This window comes from Maniola jurtina, chromosome 20, assembly GCF_905333055.1.
Source record: "Maniola jurtina chromosome 20, ilManJurt1.1, whole genome shotgun sequence".
NCBI lineage: Eukaryota > Metazoa > Arthropoda > Insecta > Lepidoptera > Nymphalidae > Maniola > Maniola jurtina.
This window is the reverse complement of record NC_060048.1, coordinates 4,927,339-4,953,151: the sequence shown is the minus strand read 5'-3', so window position 1 is coordinate 4,953,151 and position 25,813 is coordinate 4,927,339. Positions and strand designations below refer to the sequence as shown.

Below are 25,813 nucleotides of genomic sequence, written 5' to 3'. Positions count from 1 at the left end.
TTAAAATCCACTTTGAAATTATTAGCTAAACAGACTAATGCAGATTGCGGCTTTTTCATATTATGTAGAAAAGAGATGAAATAGACAAATATGGATACTTATATAATCTAGCTTTAAGCAGATGGAACTTTGTGTATGTAAGTACTTCTCTATTTACAATAAAACTATCTGTCTAATTGATTTATTTATCTTCAAATTGAAGAAGACCCTTCTAGTTTTTCATTAGGTTTAAATATTTTTGTCCCTACCTTGTCCCTACCATTTAATTTATTGGTCCATAATTGTTAAATGTCAATAAAATTGATCGTCCACGAAACCAGTGACACGCTCCATAACATCCCCCAATTTCAATTTCTCTTAAATTGGCACTCAAATTAATTTCAGCAACAGCTGCTATCGATTTACGATCCAATCAATGTGTTGTAAGGAAAAATGGTCCCCAGTTTTAGCTGTTAAACAATTTATGGTAATGAACTTGGGCGCTTTGAAAGTGTTTACTCAGAAATTGCAGTTTTTAAATATTTTTTAAATTGGCTTTTTTACACTTTTTTTTTTTTTGGAAAAATAGAGTTTCATTTGCTTACACCATTTCAATTTTCGTAGTCTGTCTCCTATATGAACCGAAGTGGTGGTGGATATGGTCTTGTATTGTAGCCTTCTAATTTCCTATCGTTTCATTTATTACAACATACGAGTATTAATGAAAACAATCATCGATACGGTTTACAACATTGCCCCATTTTATATAAATTGGCGCAAGAATAAACTTTAATAACATCAATTGATCAATCGATTGATTAATTTGTTAATTTAAATCAATTTGTAATCGCTCAGTGTTGTAAATAATTAATTTATCGTTATACGAGTATACCTATCCTTAAAGCTTGGAAATTCTTATTGAGAATGTTAAGTGAAATATAATTAATTATACTTATTCGAAGTACGAGATATAAATATAAATTATATTCATAATTTTAATAATCAATTAACCCTTGCGTGAGTGCACTGTGTATTTTTAAAATGCAAACAATAAGACTCATGGTTATAATATGACCTCATATTGAGTCATCTTAGTAAGCAAGTAGAAGTCTCATAATATGATGTGTCATGTTTGTTTTCAAAAATCCTAACTTGGAACATGTTATTTAATTCGTCTTATCATTTTTTAATAAATCACTGACAATATTTAAGGAAAAACAACTTTTTTAAAGCTTTTTTATTATTAATTTATTTTCAAAAAAATGGTCTTATAATAATCACTGGAAGACGAATGCCATAAAAAATGCCATACAAAATTTTAAGCTCGCTTCATCAAACCGCCGTACCGGGAATTAAAATTGACACTGTGTCAAACGGTCGTCGTATTGACACCGTGTTGACAGACATGTCTCATCACTAACATATTTAGTTCCGACTCCGAGTACGCTCACATGACACTCACTGCTGCTATCAGTGCCAAAAATCAATTTGCTGCAAAAACAGTTTGGCAATCGTAGGTTTAGTGTATAAATTAATAGAGGTCAGTTATTTAAGGTTTTAAAATACTAGAGTACCATGATGATTGATGCAGTTCATTGACATTATTTTAGCAAATGAAAAAGAGAAGTACCTGAAAGTAGTGAAAACAAAAATAAGCACGAAATGAGTGAAAAAATACAAAATGAAAGTAGAGTACCTACAAACTGTAAAATGTTCCTTTCAACTATTTAAAAAGTTAACTCTCATTCACCAGTTCAAGTTTTAAACATTTTAGCGGCGAATCTCCGCCGCTTCGGACCAAAGGGAATTACGAAACTTTTGGAATGAATATGCGAAAGCTTTTAAATGTTAGTTTGGAGCTCACAGCGGTGATAATCAAACTTACCTACATGAGGAATTGTTCGACCCGTCGAAACGTTTCCTAGTGTTTTAGTTTAGCCTTTTATGGTTGAATGTACTTAGGTATAGCTACAAAGTAGTAGCAGCGTAGCTATGGAGATTAATAATAATAAATTGCCATACTGGAATCTAGAAACGTTATTTTATCTGATCTTGAGCTATATGCTAATACATAGCACAGTCGTTGTCGTGCCAATTAATGGAAGCCCATTGTTGGGCATAGATCTCTTGAAGGAAATTCCACACACCATTTTTCGGGCCGCTTGTGTCCAGCGGCTCTCTGCGAATTGCTACTTCACACATAAAAAAATATTTTCGGAGAAAAATGTCAATGTATTAAAATATAAGTTCGGTGACTATCATTCAGTGTTAGACACTAAGTTAGCGAATCACCCCGCACATCCATGGTGCCCCATATTACACTGACTGAATAGTTACGAGTAGGTATCTCAAGTCTTTGCTTGAGTTCACTTTCAGAGGTTTGTAACACGTTTCAACAATCGCTTTAACAGTTTCCAACTTTAAACCACATATAGCTGAAGTATCAAATACAAAAGGCTGACTCAATTTTGGCGGCTTCGCGTAGTTTGAACGATGTCGAGAGTCTCAGCCTGTTGTCTCGGCAAGCATTTAACAAAGACGATGTGGGAACATTCTACGAACAAACTAAGAACAAGGCTTTTACTTGAAAATTGGGTTATTCACGTTCCTACTACTAATGAGTCGGAAAAATATTTATTTAGAGAATCTTTTGCTGATTCACAGTGGATACAACCTACTTTACTTTACGAGCATCTAGTAGTTTATCACTAATCTTTTATCTAGGATATTACACTAATCTAATTTTTGGAGCGTCTTTTTTCAACTTATGGCCGGACATACTGTATGCTGCATCCGTCACTCGTAAATCTATGACACAGTACTCATAATTTTCGGACCTAAGATTTTTCTAGTAGGTACTTACTACTTACTTGCCATTTTTCGTCTGCATGAAAGTAGATGTGACCATCGAATTTTATATTTAAATCACCTAAATTGCGCATTGTTCCCGCAAGTAACACGTAACATAAACCGCATGGCTAATGTAAATTAACCGACGTAAACGCTGCGAGCCTACGTCATAGCCAATTTTCTGAAATAGAACTGTTGGTTGAATATTCATCAAACTTTGATCACACTACCATGCGGGAACACGCATACATGTAGGCCAGTTTTAAAAATTGAGCGTTTCACCGTCAATCCAAACATAACCATTTCAAAATCTAGCGACCGTCCGCGACTTTTCCTCGGCGAAAACGTATATCCTCTTTAATCCCTATCCAGTGGGAATTTTGAAAAATTAGGCCTTTTCACTTGTCGACATTAGGTAGGTATAACAGGAAACGCTGTCCAAAATTTCAGCTTTCTAGGGTTCTTCCAAGGGTTCGAACTGTACATTTATGTGTCACTCAGTCAGTGAGTGAGTCAGGACTTGTTTTTTTTAAATGTATGGATTTGCATTGTACAAAACTTAAATGTTTTTATAATAAGAAGTAATCTTTGTCATAATATGAGTATCTCGAGCAAGCATGCCCTGCCTAAGTACTAAAAGCACTACTAGGGAGAAATACTAGTGTTATATGGCGTGAGCTTATAGTGCTAAACTATTGATTTTTCCGTGCTACTCTTTCATTACCTATTTATTTTATTTATTTTGAACCAAAATTTAACAACTAAAACATAAACATTGAAGGGACATGCCCAAAGGTACCCTTATCGCCTTAATAGATTTCTACCAGAAACCTGGTACTGGGCGAACAAAGAACTTAGAAAATATAAAATAGGTATTCATTATAATGAAGAGCAATAAAGTATGGATATACAAAAGCATTGTATCTAAAATGTTGGGCGAAGTAACCAGCATAATAGTATTATCAAATACCGCTCATACAATATACTGTTTCTCATATAGAACTCATTCATATTCTCTAATATATAAAATGTTCCACACAGTAAACTGTTATTGCCACATCCTTTTATCCGAGTTGGAAATAGGTCAGGATGAGGATAGACTTCCGACGTGGCGTTGCCCTCAATGCCTTCCGAGTAAAACCATAATCTTAATATAAATAAAACCTAATCCTAATATCAAGGTTTCCTTAACACCACAATAACAACCGATTTGACTGAAACCTAGAATAGAGATAGCTTATACCCTGAATTAACATAATATAGGTTACTTTTCGTTCCGGCAAAATCAAAAAATTCCCGCGGGTTTTTTTAAAACTTATATCCACGTGGACGAAGACTCATCAACTTTTTTACGGGGTACAAAACTAAATAAATAAGATTTATATTATCTTCGCTAAGCAAAGCTTTTAAAAAAATCATAGCGCATGTATGATTTTTCCCCTCTTTGTCATTTGCTATTACTGTAAAGAAATATATAATGCTAATATGTATAAAATAAAATGGTTCTCTATCTAAAACTTCATATTCTGTAATATACAATTTTATGTTCTACACAGTAAACTGCAGTTGTTGCCACATTGGAATATCCTTTTATCCGAGTTGGAAATAGGTCAGGATGTAAGGACGAAGTTGGTGCGGAACAGGAAGCTCAGCTCGTACGCTCACTCTGCGACTAGTTTTAATACTGATGTGGAAATAAAAGAATTCTATTCCCGGCTCCGAACAGAAGTGCATTCGCCAGCTTTTCCGATAAGTAACCAATTGTGAACGTGGGATGATAGGAAATTCGATTTTAGTTCACTTTATTTTAACACACTAATCAAATATCTACCTACCATTATCAAAAAGTTTTCCGTCTTGAAGAAAAATCGGGTTGACAATCAAACAGTAATTGAGTCGGTATAGTGTGATTTATACAGAAGTGATAAGTGAAGTGGCGCGGTTTCGAATTCCTAGGATCTCCTTTAAGAGTTTTCCCCTAGAGATATGCTCTGTATTGTTGATTCATGTCTTCGGTACATAAATACCCTACTAAACATCGAAATATCACACTAATTCTACATAATTATGCGTTCTTATCGGCTCTTCGCCGTCACACAGCGGGCTACATCTCTACTCACCGCCACGCGGCGCGCCGCGCGCCGATGATTTGAAGTTCTATCTGCTCCTAACGTACCTACATATCTACCTTTCATACGTACTTTACATGGATACAAATCTTCTTGTCAGGACAAAGGCCCGATTCCATTGGTTGTCTTAACTTTCAAGACGGTGACAAAGGCCCGAATTAATTTCAAAATGTGTGATGAAGATTAATAGTCTTCTCCATCATAATTTTTAACCCCCGACCCAAGTAAGAGGGTGTTATTAGTTTGACGTGTGTATCTGTATATCTGTCAGTGGCATCGTAGCTCTTAAACTAATGAACCAATTTTTAATTTAGTTATTTTTGTTGTGGCTCGATCGAGAGTGTTCTCAGCTATACCTAATCCAAGAAAATCGGTTCAGCCGTTTGAAAGTTATCAGCTCTTTTCTAGTTACTGTAACCTTCACTTGTCGGGGGTGTTATAAATTTTTAATTTACACTTGTGTTACATTATATTAAATATCTTCTAATAAGAATCTTTCTGCTTTTCCAGAGTGTGCCAAACACGTATCGATTTCGAAAAGATTGTTGTAAAGAATGTACCTAATTAAATTCAATGAAAGTTGATACGACGGATATAAAACTCGTACGTTATTCGAAACTTTGTAACTAATAGCCATCATAATAGCTATAAACAATTGTATCACAAAAGGTGCGAGGCATTCATCACGCGAAAGAAATCACGGCATGCGCTTGACCAGTTCGGTTTATCACCGTTTCGCGTGCTGGTTTTCGGTGACTTATTTTCGTTTTCGACTTCTCTACTTAATCCGTTACTCAATGCTTACGTAGTTAACACAAGCCGTAAGTTTTTATTTTGGTTCTTTACTTATTAAATTCACTCGTATCTATACGCTTATTTCGTTTAACTGACTTCCAAAAAGGTGGGAATTGTTAATTCGGTATTTTTTTCTATATTATGCTCACCGATTTCTCCGAGCTTTCGGGGTCGATTTGCAATTTTTTAATCCATAGAGAAGGAATGTTTGCGAAAGGATCCCATAAAAATCTGGATCCAACTCCTTAATCCCGATGCTGCACCATCGATATATTATACATAGTCACACTTCCTTCTCTAGGTACGAATTTGAACTGTTTCGTTAAATTATAAACGTTTGTGGTTTTTTAGGCCTATCGATTACAAGTGTAAATTAAAAATTTATAACACCCCCGACGATCCAAAGTATTTGAGTTTTCCAAAACATCATTTTCAAATAAATAATTATGTATTTAGGCAACGTCCATCTTGACAGCTTGACATTTGTCAATTGACATAATATTAAGAACCTAACGGTTATCTAACCTTTTTTTCTACAAGAAAACTAGAAAAGAGCTGATAACTCTTAAACGGCTGAACCAATTTTTTTGGATTATAGCTAAGAACACTCTCGATCAAGCCACCTTTCAAACAAAAAAAACTAAATTAAAATCGGTTCATTCGTTTAGGCGCTACGATGCCACAGACAGATACACAGATACACAGACACACAGATACACACGTCAAACTTATAACACCCCTCTTTTTGGGTCGGGGGTTAAAAACAAATACAGTTTTGAGATGAGAAGTGTTTTTCAAATTTAGAATACGGAACCTTGAAAATAATATGCTGGTTTTGATCGTTGAAGCTCTTGACATCTTACGAGTATCTGAACAAATTATTCCATGGAAACACGAGTGAAAATATCCAAGGGAGATATATCTTTATCTACAGTATCTAGTGAAGTGAATGAGAGGAATCGGTAGGTTGGTAATATACAGGATTTAAGAGGGCTCTCTCCGTCACTCGTTTCCACTCGTTTCATACAATCGTAGTTCCAATTTCATTTGAATATTAAGCAACCTAAGTTCATGAAATTTTGCAGACATATTCTACAAACTAATATCTATGTCTGTGGTTTTCCAGATTTCTGTTAAAATATTCGGTTTCAAAGTTACGCGGTCTTAAAATCTTCATACAAATCTTGGAGCCCCTGTAATTTTAAAACTACATATTTTTAGAAAAATCTAAAACACCACAGACACAGATATTAGTTACTAGAATATGTCTGCAAAATTTCATGGACTTTGCTTGCTTAATATTCAAATGAAATTGGAACTACGATTGTATGAAACGAGTGGAAACGAGTGACGGAGAGAGCCCTGTTAACGCAAAAAATGTCAATAACCATTTGCCTTATCTTGTAGTTTTAGTGATTTGATACTTTTCAAACCCGCATTGTATAGCGTAGGGTGCAAAACTCGGTTCAATACCGGCATTGGCTTCGAGTGACCTATTTACGGAACGTTCGTTGATTTCTAGCGTCAGTCAGATGTTTTATTTGCAATATATTGTGAATTTAAAAAAATACAGTTTTTTAATTTTTTTCGTGTTTTTTATGGTATCTTATCAGTAATCATCAATACTATCACTTGTCTTCGTTTTTGCTAGAGTTCTGGTTACATCCTGTATACCTGCAATATGCATCCTCATAGTACAATGCATTGAACCTTCTATTGTAGTATCACCTCACACAACGCAAACTTCACATACAGGTACGCATTTGCGAACATAAAGAAAGAGCAATGTCCTATAAAGAGCAGCTAAACCCTTGTATTAGAAAATTACGTTTTATGATACAATGCGTTTTTCTCCATGAACTTTTATTACGTTCTACATATCTTTTTACTTTCCTTTATAATCGTTTCACCGATATTCAGCTTTGTGACCACATTTCTATACTTAATATTATCTGTTTATGTGTCTTACCTTCTACTGAACCGATTTGAACGAAAGCTGGAAACAACGTGGAAAAATGATACTTTTTTATCCCGGAAAAACATCTGCACCATGCAGATTAAATTAATAGTGATCCATTAGTTAACCTTGTATAACATCTATACTAATAAATAAAATTGGAGTGTCTGTCTGTAATTTCGAAATAACTACCGCATATTAAGGTCATATGGTTATTTGAACGATACTATAACCGAATCACACGTTTTTAAAATTTTTGTCTGTCTGTCTGTCTGTCTGTTTGAAAAAGCTAATCTTGGGAACGGCTGAACCGATTTTGACGGGATTTTCACAGACAAGTAGAGAATTGACCAGGGAGTAACATAGGCTACTTTTTTAACCGACTTTCAAAAAGGGAGTTGTGTTTTTCTACCTATGTATACCGAAATCTCCGAGATTTCTGAACCGATTTGCGTCATTTCTTTTTTAATCGATAGAGGAACTTTGCGACATTGTTTCATAAAAAATTTGGAGTCCAACTCCTCAATCCTGATGCTGCAGGGGATCTAACCAATCCACGCGAGCGAAGCTGCGGGCATCAGCTAGTTTAGTTATAAAGTACATTAGAGTCACCAGTTCAGAGAAAACTGTAATTTTCTTAATTAATATTAGTTAGCCAGTTATTTCTATAAAAATATTCCCAGTATTAATAAAAATTCTCTTTGTTGTTGCAGGTCATACATAGTTCCTGTTACGCCGTCCCCCGCGGCTACCAATTAAACAAGTGAGTTATTTACTAATAGCAGAAAATACTGACAGAAAATGCAGTCGAAAGATAATTTATTAAATTCTGAAACGAATGAAACTGGAACATCGGAACGCAGGGAATTTTAGAGAAATTATTATAATAATGTATAAATAATATTTATTTAAGCATTTACATAAGTCTTATATCGGGGTATAAGGCGGGGGGATTGTCCCCTCCCCGATTGCCATTTCAACCTGTCGCGTACTAAAGCTATTCTTCTTTCTTTAGTGCATCTCCCACTTCCAAGGAACACTAGTAGAGATTTCTTATAGAGATAAGTGCTTCTCTGTCCACTTTTTGTAATTTTTTTACACTTATTGATTTTTGGTACAAATAAAAAAATCCTGGGTATAACCATCTTTATATTAGGTATCTATAAATAGGAGCGACCCGAACTGGCCTTCGTAGTCAGGGATCTCTGTTGAAAGGGTGTCGTAACCACGTGATCAGGCGTTGGACTACTGGTATCCGCACCGCTGGATCCAGCATCAGATGCTGGATCCAGCAAGCCCCAAAAACGTGCTGGATCCAGCTGGATTGCTGGATTGCGGATCCAGCATTGCAATCCCTAATCTCTATATTATACTGTGCCAATACTGTTCTTTCCAGTACGAGGTCACCATTGTAGTACTTACCTTCATTGAGACCCCGATGTCTATCGGCCATCCAAACTATAAGTAGGTTAATAATGCATATGCCCTGACTATTGCCTACATTGCGTAGGTTACTCTAGTTCGTCTGCATATATCCGAATTTGGTCACGTAGAGAATTCCGAACATAACCAGCTCAAACTGGACATCATAATTTAATTATTTACCTATAATTAATCATCTAAATAAGAGTAATAGATACATATTTCATCTATTAAAAAACACAACCACTGTATAACTAAACATAACTCATTGTACCATCATGAAAATAAGAAAGGCATGCGCTTTGGCTCAAGTTTATTACCCTATTTGCATGCTATACTCATAAAGTTGCCTACGGTATCCGTACTTATGAGTTGTTGCATAAATTCATATTTTCTGGACTTGGTTTTTTGTATACATGCAAACATTCACACATACATATTCACTTATAGATTTTTAGATGAAACAAGCTACCCGCGCAGGCTTCGCACGAGTGCTATTTTCCAATAATTTTCTTTCATACAAACCGTGCCCTAACGCTACAAACAACAAAAATCAGCCAAATCAGTTGAGCGGTTCACAAGAGAAGATCTTTCCAAACAAGCGGCTATTTAGTTTTATTTATATAGATTTACTACCACGTTTTTCAGTAGATACGAAATAGCTCACTTAGCACTCACATAAAATATTATGTGATATTGATAATATCCGCCATTTGGCATAGCTTCGGCTGCAGCGTGGCACATTACCAAGATATTACGCTGCGATATCGAATATTGCTAGCATGGCCTGTCTTGAAAGTAAAATTATATAGCATAGCTTCTCTTATTATATTTTATACTATGTAGAGTTGTTACTACCCCCACTTCGCTAAGGTCTAAGGGTGAGATATATAATTATAGAAATATACTTTGGAATTTAGATTTTTGAATGTTAATATTGTTATATTTTATAAAGAACTAGCCGATGTCCGCGATTTCGCCCGCGTGGATTTAGGTTTTCGGAATCCAGTGGGAACTCTTTGATTTTCCGGGATGAAAAGTAGCCTATGTGCTAATCCTGGATATTATCTATCTCCATTCCAAATTTCAGCCAAATCCGTTCAGTAGTTTTTGCGTGAAGGAGTAACAAACATACACACACACACACACACACAAACACACATACAAACTTTCGCCTTTATAATATTAGTGTGAAAATCAGAAAAAAATGCGTAAAATGAATCACCTATTATTTTTTGACTGTCTTACGCTTAGCTTACCACCAGGTGAATGGCAATCAAGGGCTAATCTGTATCTGAATTTAAAAAAAACTTTTTATCATTAGGTGCATTGGTTCCAAATAGTCATTCAACTGAACGTGATAAAAAGAAGTAGATGATGTCTTTTTGTTTACGAACTCCATACCACATTATTATATTTATTTCAGTAAGGTGGGTACCAAAATGTCATTCAAGTGAATGGAAGACGAAATTTTCGCTGTACATTTTTCGCATTACAATTTTGTTAAGTATGCCAGCAGTCTGATGTGAAATGGACTGAAAAATAATCTCACTCGAACAGTTCACCTCTAAAGGCTAAAACAATTGGCATTTGAAAGACAGCTGTATTCATGCCAACTTGAGAAAATAAAAACATCTTTCGTGCTAAAAGCAGACGTCAGCTCATTCGATAGAAAAAGGCCTTTCAAACACTCACACAAAATCGACAGCCTCGATAGCTCAACGGTTGAGGAGCGGACTGAATTCGGCGGTTCAAATCCCACCCGTTGCATTATTGTCGTACCCACTCCTGGCACAAGCTTTACGCTTAATTAGAGGGGAAAGGGGAGTATTAGTCATGATTAGCATGGCTAATATTCTTTTTTTTTAAATCCTTCCACACAAATTAAAGATTTAAAAAAAAAGCTAGTAATGGCTCTCTTGCTATCAATATGAAACCAACACCATCGTGCAGAGTTTAGCGCCCCGTCTAGAGTCTAGACAGAGCGCGGGGGACTGCCGTAAATCACGTGCTGAGCTATATGGATGGTCCGGATGTGGGAGACTTTACAGACAAAATGGCCCTGGGGGAATAAAGAGCGTTTACAAAAATTAATAAAAATGTAAATTATACAGAGAGACCGTATAATGAAATTAGTTTTAAAAATCTTTTTAAAAGGGTGAATGCTTTGGAGACGTCGTTTGTAAAAAAATTATAGGTGTGATTTGACGGCACCTTCGAAATTGCTCACACCTGTATAATTATTCTCTTGGTGCCATCGATGTTAGCTTTTCCAAACTGATCCACAGTTCAAAATAATACCATGTAAATATTGGGTAGGTAGAAGATTAATATGATGGTTTTGAACTATCGATATTTTACATGAGTCGTGGTTACGACTGTTACGACGGGACTGAGGTGCTGCGTAAAATGCAGTTGAAGCTGTTACGGGTAGTATCGAACTAACAGCTTGTTATTTACGCTGGAACTTCACGGAAGCTGTCCAGCAAAATATCGGATACGTACCCGATATTTACATGACAATAAACCACAAAATGAGCCTAAAATCGTTAGTTTAAAATGACTTTTCAAGGACCAACTAGATACTTTTAATGAACCCTGTCTTGAGTTTTATTGTAAAGGAAACAAATTTTCTCTCCCAACTCTGCAAGTAAAGAATTTACCAGCCAACTGTTAAAGCAATTCACCAACTTTCATCCCATAACGAATTCCATGCAAATGCATACAATACAGCCAAATGCGCCACAAAGTGGGCGCGAAGTGAGACAAATAAATTCCCGTTCCCGGAACCAGTCTGAAGTGCATACCCCATTCACGCACATCAGACGATCCGATTTTAAGGCCTGAGTTTAGGTATATTGACGCTGCATGAGTAAACTCTTGGCCGTGGTGTAATGTAACCCTTTGTTCCAAAAACATAAGTTATATATAACTTATGTTATATAGTATAACTTGCCTTAAAATTAAACACTACTGCACCATTATCCTAATACACTCGTTATTTCGTTTCCTAGTTCCTCGTTTCCACTTTCCAGTGAGTAGAGTTAATGGTAGGAAGAAATTTTATGAATCTATTAGTTGTAAAATGTTTCAAAGAATATATGCATGCAAACGATGATATAGGGCTGGGTTCGGAGACTAGTGACAGAACACCATGGTTGTACAACCGGTTGTACAGAATTCGAGTAGCAATTCTGGGAAACTAATGCATCAAAAACCTGTCGCAATTATGATCTTTTTCTATGAACACACCACACACTCCTAACGCATGTGCATAACCGTGCCACGCGAATACGATCATTAAGGCGCTAAACGACTTTCAGCCTTTGACTGTACATTCTTAATTAAACTAAATTATGAAAGATATGGGAGATACTCGTAAGAGTATCATGTTTTCCAGAAGGTATTCATTAAGTTAATATTGACACGGAACTCTTCGACATGTCCTATCACAAGCGTAGGTATTTTACTTATGTTCTCTTTTGTCTATGTACTTAGATAACAACTTCATATCCATTGATTTTGAAAGTCATATCACACATGAAATATACAATGAAAATGCAATACATTCAACGAGGGCGGTTCTTAAAGTCAATAGGAAGTCCTTTTGAAAATAAATGTACCGAGTGGTGAACAGCCCGCGATACGAAGAATCGTTATTGGCCACGTATAAATCACAGTGCAGCGCAAAGCTGACGTCCACCGACGCGGACGCAATATAGCTTTTATATAAATATCGTCGTATCTGTTATGATTGCCTGGTAGACTGTGAACGTACATGGCGATATTGAACGGGCTTGAGTAAACATAACAGTTGCAGTAAGTAAATGAAATGTGCCATCGCTGTTTGCATTGCAGCAATGACACGTTCTATACTGCGAGTCCTCTTTACTTATTGAACAGTGATAAAGCATACACAGCCCTAACCAAGAATAAGGTGTACCAGTTATGAATTTTGTGAAAAGTTCGCCATTTTTAACCCCCGACCCAAAAAGAGGGGTGTCATAAGTTTGACGTGTGTATCTGTGTATCTATGTATCTGTCTGTGGCATCGTAGCTCCTAAACTAATGAACCGATTTTAATTTAGTTTTTTTTTTGTTTGAAAGGTGGCTTGACGAGAGTGTTTTTAGCTATACCTAATCCAAGAAAATGGTTCAGCCGTTTGAAAATTATCAGCTCTTTTCACCTTCACTTCAGAACACTAAATCAAACCTTCATGTTAGGTACGTAATATTAGTGAAGGCGTTTGTTCCCACTTAGCATCTCCAACTAACTATACGTTGGATGGAGAACCAAATAAACGTAGAATAGAATTGTATACAATTGAATTTTTATTTTTCCCGTGGCATTAATTAATGATATGCAGGCGTTATACAGTTCGCGCTCTATTGCACTAAAAAGCTCAGTAAACAATCAACAATTCAACCTTGGCCGACGAAAAGCAGGGCCGCAGCCACATGTTACCTTGACCAGAAAAATATAGGTTACTCTTGGGTAATGGGTTGCCCGACATATCCCCTTTGTTCTTTGTGGAACACAGGAAAAAGAAGCGCAAATACAAATCTTAGATCTTTAGCGGAATGGAGGTTTACGCGTATTGCGGCTCGTACGCCCAAAAAAGGAAACGGGAAAAGAGAATAATTCTGCGAAATAACGAAACGACGTAAAATAAACGTAACTAGGTAGGTATGTATATAAATAAGCTCGTGTGATTTTTATAGTTACGTTTACTCAAAATTAATCAAGCCCACTTTTGCTTAGGAAGCGAACGTATTTTTTAAATTGTTATCTAATTACTATTCAAATCATGCCCAATATTCAATAATGGCAAGAATTAAGAAGATGAAGGCTGCATTTTCGCGTTGGACAGCCAGGCTGATTCTTTGCGCAAAAAATGAGCAGCCATTGACCAGACCAATGAGGCAATGGTGAAATATATCGTAAACATTTTTTAGCACTAAGATGCTATAAAATGTTGAAACAGAAAAATGCGACTCACGATAGGAGAGGCATATTAAGTATATAATATGTAGGTACGATTAAGTTTTTTTATATATTTCTTATTATTTATTAATAATCTTCATTATTTTTAGTGAATTTACTTGTTTATATCTGCAATGTTATTAAAAAATATATTAATTAGTTACAAAATTTACGTATTACCATTCTAGAAGTTGATAATTCGCAGATATTGTGACTATAACCTTCACCTCTATAGCCGGATGCTGTCTGTTGTTTATCATTAGCCTTATCAAAGTGACATAGTTCGACATAAAAATAAAATTGTGCCAATATTTTTTTGCAAATGTTACCTACTTAAATCTTTATAGGTATATACAAGTGTAAATTAAAAATTTTCAACACCCCCGACCAGTGAAGGTTACAGTAACTAGAAAAGAGCTGATAACTTTCAAACGGCTGAACCGATTTTCTTTGACTATTCCGCGCCTACGATCCAAAGTATCTGAGTTTTCCAAAACATCATTTTCAAATAAATAAATATGTATATCTAGGCAACGTCCATCTTGACAGCTTGACATTTGTCAATTGACACTTGAATATATGAACCTAAGGGTTATCTAACCTTCTTTTCTACAAGAAAACTAGAAAAGAGCTGATAACTTTTAAACGGCTGAACCAATTTTTTCGGATTATAGCTAAGAACACTCTCGATCAAGCCACCTTTCAAACAAAAAAAAACTAAATTAAAATCGGTTCATTCGTTTAGGCGCTACGATGCCACAGACAGATACACAGATACACAGATACACACGTCAAACTTATAACACCCCTCTTTTTGGGTCGGGGGTTAAAAATGAGAAATTGTGGCAATCTGTAACACACTATCTCTAAACTAAATTGATAGGTGTAAAATATACATTGATGTATTGCTGTCCCATTCATAATAATGCTCCCAGCGGAAGAAGATAGCACAAGATTTAAGCGTGTAAACGTTTAGGGTTTGTGTACAGCAAAATTAGCCGTACTGACTGACTAACAAATTATTATCAAATATCACTGGGTCTAAAAACTTAACATGCTTTATGTAGGTTTCCTTTATAATGTACCTAGACCCCAGTAAGAAAGGATTTTCAGTTTTACCCGAGCCAAGGCGGATTGTGTCAGTTAGTATTTTTAATATATAAAAAGAAAACCTGACTGACTGATTTTTCAACGCACAGCTCAAAGCACTTTCACAGGCAGGTAGAGGGGCTATACAAGAAGTGATAGGTATAGGCAATACGGGATTTTTAGGAACCTGAATTTCGCGCGGACGATTCCCGGGCAAAAGCTAGCATGAAAATGAACGTATTTTTAATAACCGTCTCTATGTATTTTAGAGATTATCGATCGAATAATATTGATATATGTTAATAAACGTCATACATGCAGAATGCAAGCCGAAAGATGAATAAATAATTTATAGCTGCGTTAAAATTCTAATAAGTACCTGCGACAGGACGCGACGGTAAAGTCGTAAAATTAGGCCCCAGAAAACCAGTAATTTCTTAAATAATAACAGTAACGACTTGGCACACGTCCTGGATACGATCTCAGTGCCACCTTGCAGCCCTGCCACCTCATTCGAGTTGCCAATGCATTAACCTATAAATCAAGGCTATTTTGAAACGTTTACTATTGTTCTGAATAGGTTTATTGCTAGTTAGCTTCAGAAATAGATGAGATGAAATTTAAAGTCGGCTACTTTATTACTGAGTTTAAAAATAGTTTTCATTTATGATGGATTTCTGTAAAGAATGATTTTCTTTAGGGTACAAGGAACCATAAGCTTAATTTGCTATAATTCGCTCGGGTACCTACTCGGGTATTTTTCCCGACATTTTGCACGATAAATAATAAACTATTATGCATAAAGTTAAATAAAAATATGTATTAGAATGTAACAAGTAAAGCCTGTAAACAGGTAAAGCCCTTTCATATGATACCCCACTTGGTATAGTTATCCTACTTTGGAAATTGAAAATACTAATTTATTTGTTCATTTTAGTGATTTTATTTGTTCATAAACACATCCTATAGGTTTTCTTGATAGACACAACAGATTAACAGACAGACAGAATACATACAAACAACAAAGTGATCCTATAGGGGTTCCGGTTTTCTTTTTGAGGTACGCAACCCTAGAAACCAATAGATGTCGGCGTCTCAAGATGCTAAAACGGCGACCTTGTACCGGAAAGTGCAGCATTGGCAGATCCCCTCATTAGGTGGATAGACCACATCAAACCAGGCACTGGAAGCCGCAGAATTAGGTGGTGTAAAACCGTGGGTGTGGAAGTCCCTACAAGAAACCTATGTCCAGCCGTAGCCGAGACATCAATTGATGATGAAGATGTTGTTGATGATTTAGCTCTTCAATACAATAAGGTCTACTTTATGGTGATCGCATGGGATGAGCTGACTTGACTTTAGTACTCATGCCACTCGTCTCGCGAGTTCTGGTATGCAATAAATAACCTTAATCGTGCCTATCTACGATAATATTATTAAAAGAGATAAAGCCTAAGTTCGGATGCAGGGGATAACCTCCAGAACTAATGATGCGCTTCTGAATACTTATTTTTTTTTACTGATAGATACATATTATCCTGATAGATACATTATCCCCAAGTGATATAGGTTATAAATTACGCGAACTAAGTCGTGGGAAAATGCTAGTGTTTGTATAAAATCAAACTACCTAAGTACGTAAAATAAATCAATGAATAGGAAAAATATAGATTTAATTGCGTACATAATTAAATTATGCTAAACTAATTATATTATCCTATTAACGAGGAAATCAGCTTAATTAATAGATTTCAATTAAATTCATGAATTATTATGCCAAATACATTTATGGAATTAATGGAATGGCGAAATTCAATTCGTGTCTATGAAATGCAGAAATTCAAATACATATTTCAATTATTTTACTTATGCGTTTTAACTTTTAACCAAAGGTTTTAACCAGTTTTTACCACATAATTTGATATTAAATTGATTGGATATACTTGAGTTTTACTTGTTATTTTCATAAAACAATATTTTCACTATTTATAAACAACAGAAATCAATTTTTTTTTCACTACCATTCATTAATAAAATTTTTAAATGAGGCAAAACTTTTATTGCCAATTTTTTGCTACAAATTTTTTCTCTACGTGGCTTTCAAATAGGACTTAGGTATTATTGGCGAACTAGGTACGTACAAGAACGCCTATATTATATCCTTCACACTAATATTATAAAGGCGAAAGTTTGTATGTGTGTGTGTGTGTGTGTGTGTGTGTGTGTGTATGTTTGTTACTCCTTCACGCCAAAACTACTGGACGGATTTGGCTAAAATTTGGAATGAAGATAAATAATATCCTGGATTAGCACATAGGCTACTTTTTATCCCGGAAAATCAAAGAGTTCCCACGGGGTTTCGAAAAACCTAAATCCACGCGGGCGAAGTCGCGGGCATCGGCTAGTAATAGTATAATTTTATAAAGAGGAGGGATTTGTTTGTAATCGACAAACTCTGAAACTATTGAACCGATTTAAGTAATTTTTCCACCATTAGAAATCTACCTTATCCAGGCTATATACATATAACGTATATACATATATGAACTCAGGGCGGCACCTATATTATATACATGTAAATACTTCACCAAACACTTTTTGTTAAAAGTTAATAGGAAATATATTACGATATTTTTATATTGCAAGTTAAAACAGTGAAATGTTGGCTGGTCAAGCTGGGCAATACACCTGATTTATTTCAACTTTCTCTGTGCCTATAATGTCAGAACTTGCTGCCGAGTACAGAGCGATGCCTTTGCCCATAAACTGATGTTTATCATCAAAAAGCTTATAAAAAGCCTTAAGTTCCTTGGCGCCCTCACCGTAAATTCCACCTTCTTATAAGCTACTTAGTTACCAATTTAGCCCGACCTTTTTATGTTTTAATTTCGAACGTCACCTACGTAAGGTACTATACACCCTACGAAAGAACAATGCCCTTTTCCCTCTTAGAAATACGGCCGATGAAGTGTGGGTGGCCTTCGATGGCCGATGATTTGTTATACAAGAGAGCGCATAAGTCACACAATATTTGAATAGTACAGTCGGCGTCAAAATACTAAAAAATTAACTGAAACGTATTATACATACACAAATACACATCATGATTCATGGTAAACACCTGGGTAGAGGTGTTCTGTGACTAACTACAGGTAGCCCAAATTGTGTTTCGTAAAATAATACTGATGTCAATGAAAATATTGAAGTTTTCCAGTTTTTTAAGAAAGTTTTCGAACAAGATTACAACAATGATGTAGGCACGGTGTTGATTAGAATTTAACAAATCGAAATTGTCACCTTGACATTCATTTACAGCCGAAATGATCAGTCTATCTGTAATCTATCCATAAGTTACTTAAAAACGTTGTTCCTTGTTAATTGTTACGTTGCTAAATAAAATTTATCGCCAGTTTACAGATAGATTGATTACTAATTTCGTCCGTATATCAACTCTAATAAATCACTACCTATATCATAAATGCGTAAGTGTGTTTGTTTGTTGGTTTATTGGTTTGTCCTTCAATCATGTCACAACGGAGCAACGGATTGACGTCATGTTGTCGTCACGATTTGTTTGCATGGGTATAGATTGAAAACATGTTTGTGATAGGTTGGTGCCTCAAAATGGTTAACGCCCACTGAGGTTTTCGTCTGTCATATTTTGTATGGGATAACGTAATATACAGAGCCCTATACTTACTAACTTCTTTCCGTGGATAAAGTATAGCAACACATTTATTAATGCCCACTGTACCTCAGTACTGGGAACTACGACATTATGGTGCAGACTGCAGCAGTGGCGAGAAATGGCCGCACGTGATTTCCGCTTTCGAAATAGAATGCTTTAACTTTGAATATTACAGCTTCAAAGATTTCAATGTACGTAACACATCATAATATAACAACTAAGGCTAAGATCTGATGCCTGCGCCTTTGTTCGCTTGGATTTAGGTTTGTAAAAATCTTGATTTTCTAGGATAAAAAGTAGCCTATATCACTTCCCTGGTCTTCAGCTATGTCGTAGCAAAAAATCACATCGATCGTTGCTCGATCATACACAGACACATAAATAAACTTCCGCCTAGGGTAAATAATCATACTAATACATCTTATAAAATATTATATTAGTTTGATATTATTTACCCACTATACTTACTGATCAATTTTGATGTTATATAAGCTTGGATTACAAATATACCTACCTACTATGGTAAAGTTTATAAAATAGTTTTGTTATCCAGCGAGAATCTCTATAATATATTAAAGATATTTATTTTATTATCACTCTTCAATGTGTAACATGCCCGCATTTGGCCCGCATCAATTTTGTTTTTATACAGCTATTGATAAAATAAACTAAACATTGAATCGGTAATATTGTAAGTACTATTCATATTGTAAAACCTACGTAGTATTTGTACGTAGGTTTTTACGTTACGCCTCTTTACCTTCTGAATTGTTGAGAGAATCTTTATATCTTCTTTTTGGGTTACATTTCCTAATACGGCCCACTTTATATTTACATGCAAATGTTCGGGGTCTTTTGACCTTAGTCCCAAACCCCGCTTTGGAGCAATACGTGTATAATTTTGTAGCTGCAATTTTCTCAGTGTTATCACAGATAAGCAAGATTACAGTTCGGGAACATTGTGGCTAGTTCTACAAAATCGGATCCCACAACATAAAATTCCCGCTAAGAATCGGATGTGTCAGTGTGAACGGGACGTCAGACAATACTGACGTATCTGTGATACGATGCAATCGTACCCGTAAACTAAATCGCAAGGTAGAAAGTTCGCTAAGAAAAACCTTAATATGTTTTCAAAAATCCAGCCACACGGTTACAGCGCACGCCTCTGCAGAATTGAAAACGCAAAAATTGCTTTGTGTTGACTTTGTGCAAGTAGGTTTAGTTGTTTCTAAACTGTAAGTTCGCTAAACTGTGGTACTATCCCCTTTTCATGTATTCTCGTAATGTTGCCCCCGATCTATTCGAAAGCAGATTCTGTGAGCATTCACCAGCGCCCTTCAAAACATCCATTCGCTTATAGATTAGTAAATTCCCATCCCAACTAAGAAATACTAAAAAAGAACTCCCCCTTTTATGTTTCCTGCATAAATGTTAGGTTAGTATAAGAAATTATTGTTGGAAATATAAGTAATGGATTGGAAAAGTTTGGTGCTTTGGTACTTAGCAAGCTTTTACTCCACGGAACAATTCATTTTCAACTTTGTTTGGCCGATAGGGATTAAAATAAGCTCTGCATTTCTCATTTGAGAGTGTTTGTCGGTATTGATATAAAAACCAAAGATAAGCTTACTTACGTCCTCAAAGTACTGTTTTCCTATGCATATGTAACGAATAGATATGTCCTAATATGTGAAATAAACCTACGATCTTGCAGAAAACGTAAATAATGCCATGAGATTTCTTTCTGACAAAGGACAAACCAACAAACTTAACATAGCTCAAGTGGAAACCAAAGACCCTTGGCCCTTATAATTTCGCCATCCTCACAGGAATCTTTATAGTTTTTAGAGGATAGCTATTCGGTGAATAATTAATGTTATTGGATAGATATATAGATACATAGATAAAAACTTTATTGCACACAAAACATGAAAAAAACTAAAAACAATTGTATGTTTGTGAACAATAAAAGAAAAAAAAATTAGACTTATTGAGGGGAGCCTGCGAAAATCTTCACCAACATTTTCGCATTTATAATATTCGTATTGGACATCATGAGCTCCACCGTCATATCTGGAGTTTTGGTGCTTATATCAACGGTTGTGAGTTATTAACCGATGGGCGGGCTGAGATTATGACGAGTCTGATTGCCAGCTGACCCAAATATGCATTGGAATGTTTTACCCCGCCCCGCCTTCATGCCGGGATGCGCCTCTCACATTAACCTCCTGATTTTAAACCTAACTAAAGCTGGTATAGTTTTGTTTCACAAGCATTTACCTATGCCTCTAAAAATAACGGAGCTATCTTAAGCCATGAATTTTCTGCTTAGGACCATAATATTGTGTTGAATTTCAGTCCGCCTTTATAATTAGACTTATTGAGAAGAGCTTGCCAAAGTACTCGTATTTAGGCCTATCAAAATATAATAAGTGACTAGCTGTGCCCGCGACTTCGTTCGCGTGGAATAGTGACTTTTCGCGCTTTATATAGCCACGGACGCTCAGGCGCGAGGCGCCGTGATTCTTTAAATTGACATAACTTTTTTATTTATGAACCGATTGACATGAAATAAACACTAAATCCTAAGTGAAGCTTACTACAATATATTAGTGAAAACCGTATCTAAATCGAATAAGCCGTTTCTGAGATTAGCGTGCACAAACACACAGACAAACAGACAAACAGACAAAAAAAATTTAATTACAATTTCGGGTTCGGCATCGATATAATAACAACCCCTGCTACTTTTTTTTTATATATTTCCATTGTACAGACACCACTTTTCTACAATTTTATTATATGTATAGATAAAGAGTTTTTACTACCTACCTACCTAACAAAACCTACCTTTAAACAATAACCTATTAGCAATATGTAGGTACTCCATTCGGTAGTTTATGATTTATTGATGACGTCCATTTTACAAACTAATAAAATAATCGGAGTTGATAATATTTTCAAAATAAATACATTTATTTTGAAAATGCAACATGTTGTCGTCATTCAAATACTTTGATATCCACAAACAAAGAATATTATTCCCAGCCACAAAAGGTTTCAGATAAAATGAAAACATATCATTGAATGACAAAAACGAAATCATTTGAAAGATTGCATAATCGCGATCGTCTAGTTAATACTGTTAGCATTAGTAGGTAGAGTATCGTTTGACCGAGCATAGCGACCTATATAAAGTTCTAATTAGTACTACCATCAAGGTAAATCGGAGAGGCTGGTTTTGTATCCGCGAGCTAAATCAATAGATGCTGTTTCAAAAGCATTCTATTGATTTTACCGATCGGAATCTCTTGGTTAAACTGTTTTAGTTAACTTTACTAAAAAGAGATTTGGTTTTTATAAAGAGTTTGAATAGCTAGAACCCTACGGTATGCACTGCATATATGGATAATACAGATTGCACACCACTTTATATCGTAGTATATTTAATTAATATTATTGTAATAGCGTGGTTTCATGACCGTGCCTTCCCTACCTCCATTTGGAGGGGGACTAAGAGGGTTAGTACAATGACACCACACACCCCTTGCAAATCTCTGCCAAAATGTATTTAGGTATACTATATTTATGTAGCGGCTCTATCAACAGATTACAGCATAGGGTTGCCGTTCTTACAATCACTTAGTTAATTCCTGTGGTTAATCCTGAATGGATTTGAAGGTACTTAGGTATTTACTTTTTTCCTCTTCAATATTTTCAAAACTTAGAAAAGTAGGCGCTTATTTGCCTTCAGGCCTAAAATGTTGAATTTGCAAAATGTTGAATTTTGGAATTGCAAAATGTTGAATCCCTAAATGTTGAATTCGCAAAATGTTGAATTTCAATTCCCAAAACGTTGAATCTCAAAACTAATAAGCTAACCCTGTACCAAATTTCGTCAGAATCGGTTAAACTGTTGGGCCGTGGAAAGCTTAGTAGACAGACAGACAGACAGACACACTTTCGTATTTATAATATTAGTATAGTATGGATGGATTTTAGGCCGACTTTTTGTCGCCGACTTTCGTCAGGCAAACTGTACAATCGTTTGACTGCGATAGGCGTTAAATTGCAGACACGTTACATAAGTACAGTAGGTAGTTACACGTTACATCGATCCTCTGCCAAGTGCCAACGCAAACCGTATATTGACTCAAGAGCCTATACAAGTTTAGTAGACTATAAAATGATTCGAACAACTGATGAATAGGTCTTGTGTTTGCTTCTGGGAAAGTAACGTGATAACAAAGGTGAAGCTACATCCGCCATTGTTAATTTATAAACAGTGCACGTAATCTCTGTTTACAATAAATTGTGCGAATCGTTCTAATAAAATCAGGATTTTTGTGTATCATATTCATAAACAACACGCAAAAATGATATTAGCGAAATTACTTTTAGCTCGTTCTATCGGCTCGCTGAGTGACTCAGAGCTTTATCTATAACTAATTGACGTTAGGGTCCGAAAGTGCTGGAATGGCGACCTCGCACCTGAAAGTGCACCGTTGGAAACCCCCACTAGGCGGACGGGCGGCATCAGGCGAGTCGCAGGGGCGGCACAAGACCGTGGCGTGTGAAAGTCCCTACAAGAGACCTATTTCCAGCTGTGGACCGTCTATCGGTTGTCGATGATGATGATGATTTGATCGTTTTATCAGAAATCTTTTCCTGAGCTGTTGTGTTGTGGTGAGTTAAGGCTTGGACAAACAATACGCGATGGAAACTTGTCCAACGCGTTTTAACTTTCAATACAAGAAATTGTATGTAGAGTTCTTTAGAGTTGTCATTGCTAAACGCTCTTAGGAGCCGCTCAGTGTGACATTCAGATTACAGATCGTATATAATCTATTTTTTCTTAAATTAAAAAGTAAACCAGCAGTTTCCGTTGTAACGCGTAAAATAGGTATACACTATGCAGAATGCACTTTGCATATAAAGTTGTTACAGCAAATTACCCGTGATACGAATAAAAAACCTAAGCCAAAGGTTGCGAACGGTTTCCCCTGCCTAGTACCCTACTTGCTAAGTTTGACATAAATCTTATACCTATCCTTATAGTAACCTGAGTTCTAAAGCGTAGAATTTACTCACTTTGCTTAAACATAAAACGATACACATTTATGTCAGAGATACTCAGGAACGCTGTATCGTTTTAACTGTGTCTTTAGTCTGTGTAAAATTAAAGTAGGTACTCTCTATAGATAGCCTAACACCTTTCAGGCAAAGAAAATCACTTCGTGGTATTCAAAACTTTAGAAATTAAATGTTTTCATAAAATTAAATCGACACTACCAAAAGCAATCCTTTATTCAGAACCGGAGCTTGTTATCTAAAAACATTCTCTGAAAATGGAATCCCGTTTGATTCTTGGAATATCTTAACCTGATTTCACCATGGTTCCATAGCTAAAACTGTCTTATTTGAAGGAAATTTATCTTTCCTTCCGTAGTTGACTCGATCTTGAGAATAATTGGAGCGGAATTATATTTTGAATTTACGTCTCCTATTTAAATGCTCCCTGAGGCTTCCAATTTGCTTAATTAAGTCAGGAACATAAAACTGGAATCGCTGTTTTGGTTACATTGCTCGAATTTAAATGAGACAAACATATTATTAGTGTTAAATGGTAATGAATGAATGAGTTAATGAATATCTTATCTATGTACGTCACAACGAATAATTTCGGAATTAAAAGGTCCTCCATACCTACTATAGAGGGCCACAATGAATGTGAAACACTCAATATTTTAAACGTCGGATCCGTATTGTGTTCATTTTTAGCGATCTAATATTTGCTCACCATTAGAATCTAATGGAACCTACTTGTGGCAGTTGTCCGACCGTCGACAATTCAATTTAAGAGAAACGGGTTGAGCCAAAAACTAGAAATAAGTTGGTGAGCAACGAGAAGCGAGTATGTGTACCGAACCAGTGGTAGATGATTTGACGATTCAAAAATACTTGTAAAAGTTTAATTGAATAAAGAATATTTTGATTTGATATGTGAGAAGCTGGGCTATAAGTAAGTGTACGAGTGCGACCGGCGAGTAATTCCATTAATTAAACTGCGCGAGTGTTTGGACCGTTAAGAGAGCGTCGTTGAGCAAATTTTTCTTTGATAACTTTTGTCGCTGCAACCAATCAGTGGAATGAGAGTTCTCGCCGGCAATATGCACAGTCAGCTATCAAAAACCATTCAATATTTTTATCTCTTTTATCGACACAGAATACATCGATTTTACGTTTCTTGAGCGAAAAAATAGTCGATAGTCGGTTGGTTCCTCGGCAGCAGTGGGGCGACTGCCTGCATTTGGATCTGCTTACTTGATTGGATCATTCATTGTATCCGAATTACATCTATTTTGTTGAATTTTAATATTGTACATCCGACAATGAGCACAGTCTCAGATATCTGTGTACAGAATAATGCGCTGGCTATATTTATAGCAATTTTCTGCTAGTACGAATATAAAGTGGTTTCGCGACAGCATGCTAAAGGAAGGCGGGTTCTCACAAAAGCTCATTTCTATTTGTAAGCGATCATTATGCACCAGCACGCGCCTTTAACTGTGCAACAGTATCTTACTCGTTTCCGTTTGGACGCCCTACTCTTTTAACTGACTTGTTTATTACCAAGCTATTTGTAGATATTAACTATTTTTAGTGTTACGGAAAAATGTATTTTGCTAAGCCATTTACTAATGGAATATTCCCTCTCGCTAAAGAATTTTCACTGAGGCGACATCATTGCTGAAAGTTTTATGGCACTTTTGGTACAGATACCTAACTTATGAAACGGTGATTATTATTTAAGAAGACTTCCAATTGTCTTGACTAATGATTTAACTACTTGTAGGTAATTCCCTTAGATTTATTGCCCTCAATAAACCCTCAAGAAAAAGTTAGTTGAATGGGGT

General features: G+C 35.8%; 1 protein-coding gene across 6 annotated transcripts in view; it reads left to right on the top strand.

The window, feature by feature from the left end:
- Positions 1-25,813, top strand: part of LOC123875875 (dystroglycan 1) — a 125,373-nt gene that overhangs the window by 74,943 nt on the left and 24,617 nt on the right. For all 6 annotated transcript variants that reach the window (XM_045921936.1, XM_045921939.1, XM_045921937.1 and 3 more), the window contains one exon: positions 8,424-8,473. The gene's annotated coding sequence lies outside the window, so the exon portion shown is untranslated. The remainder of the gene's footprint in view (positions 1-8,423; positions 8,474-25,813) is intronic.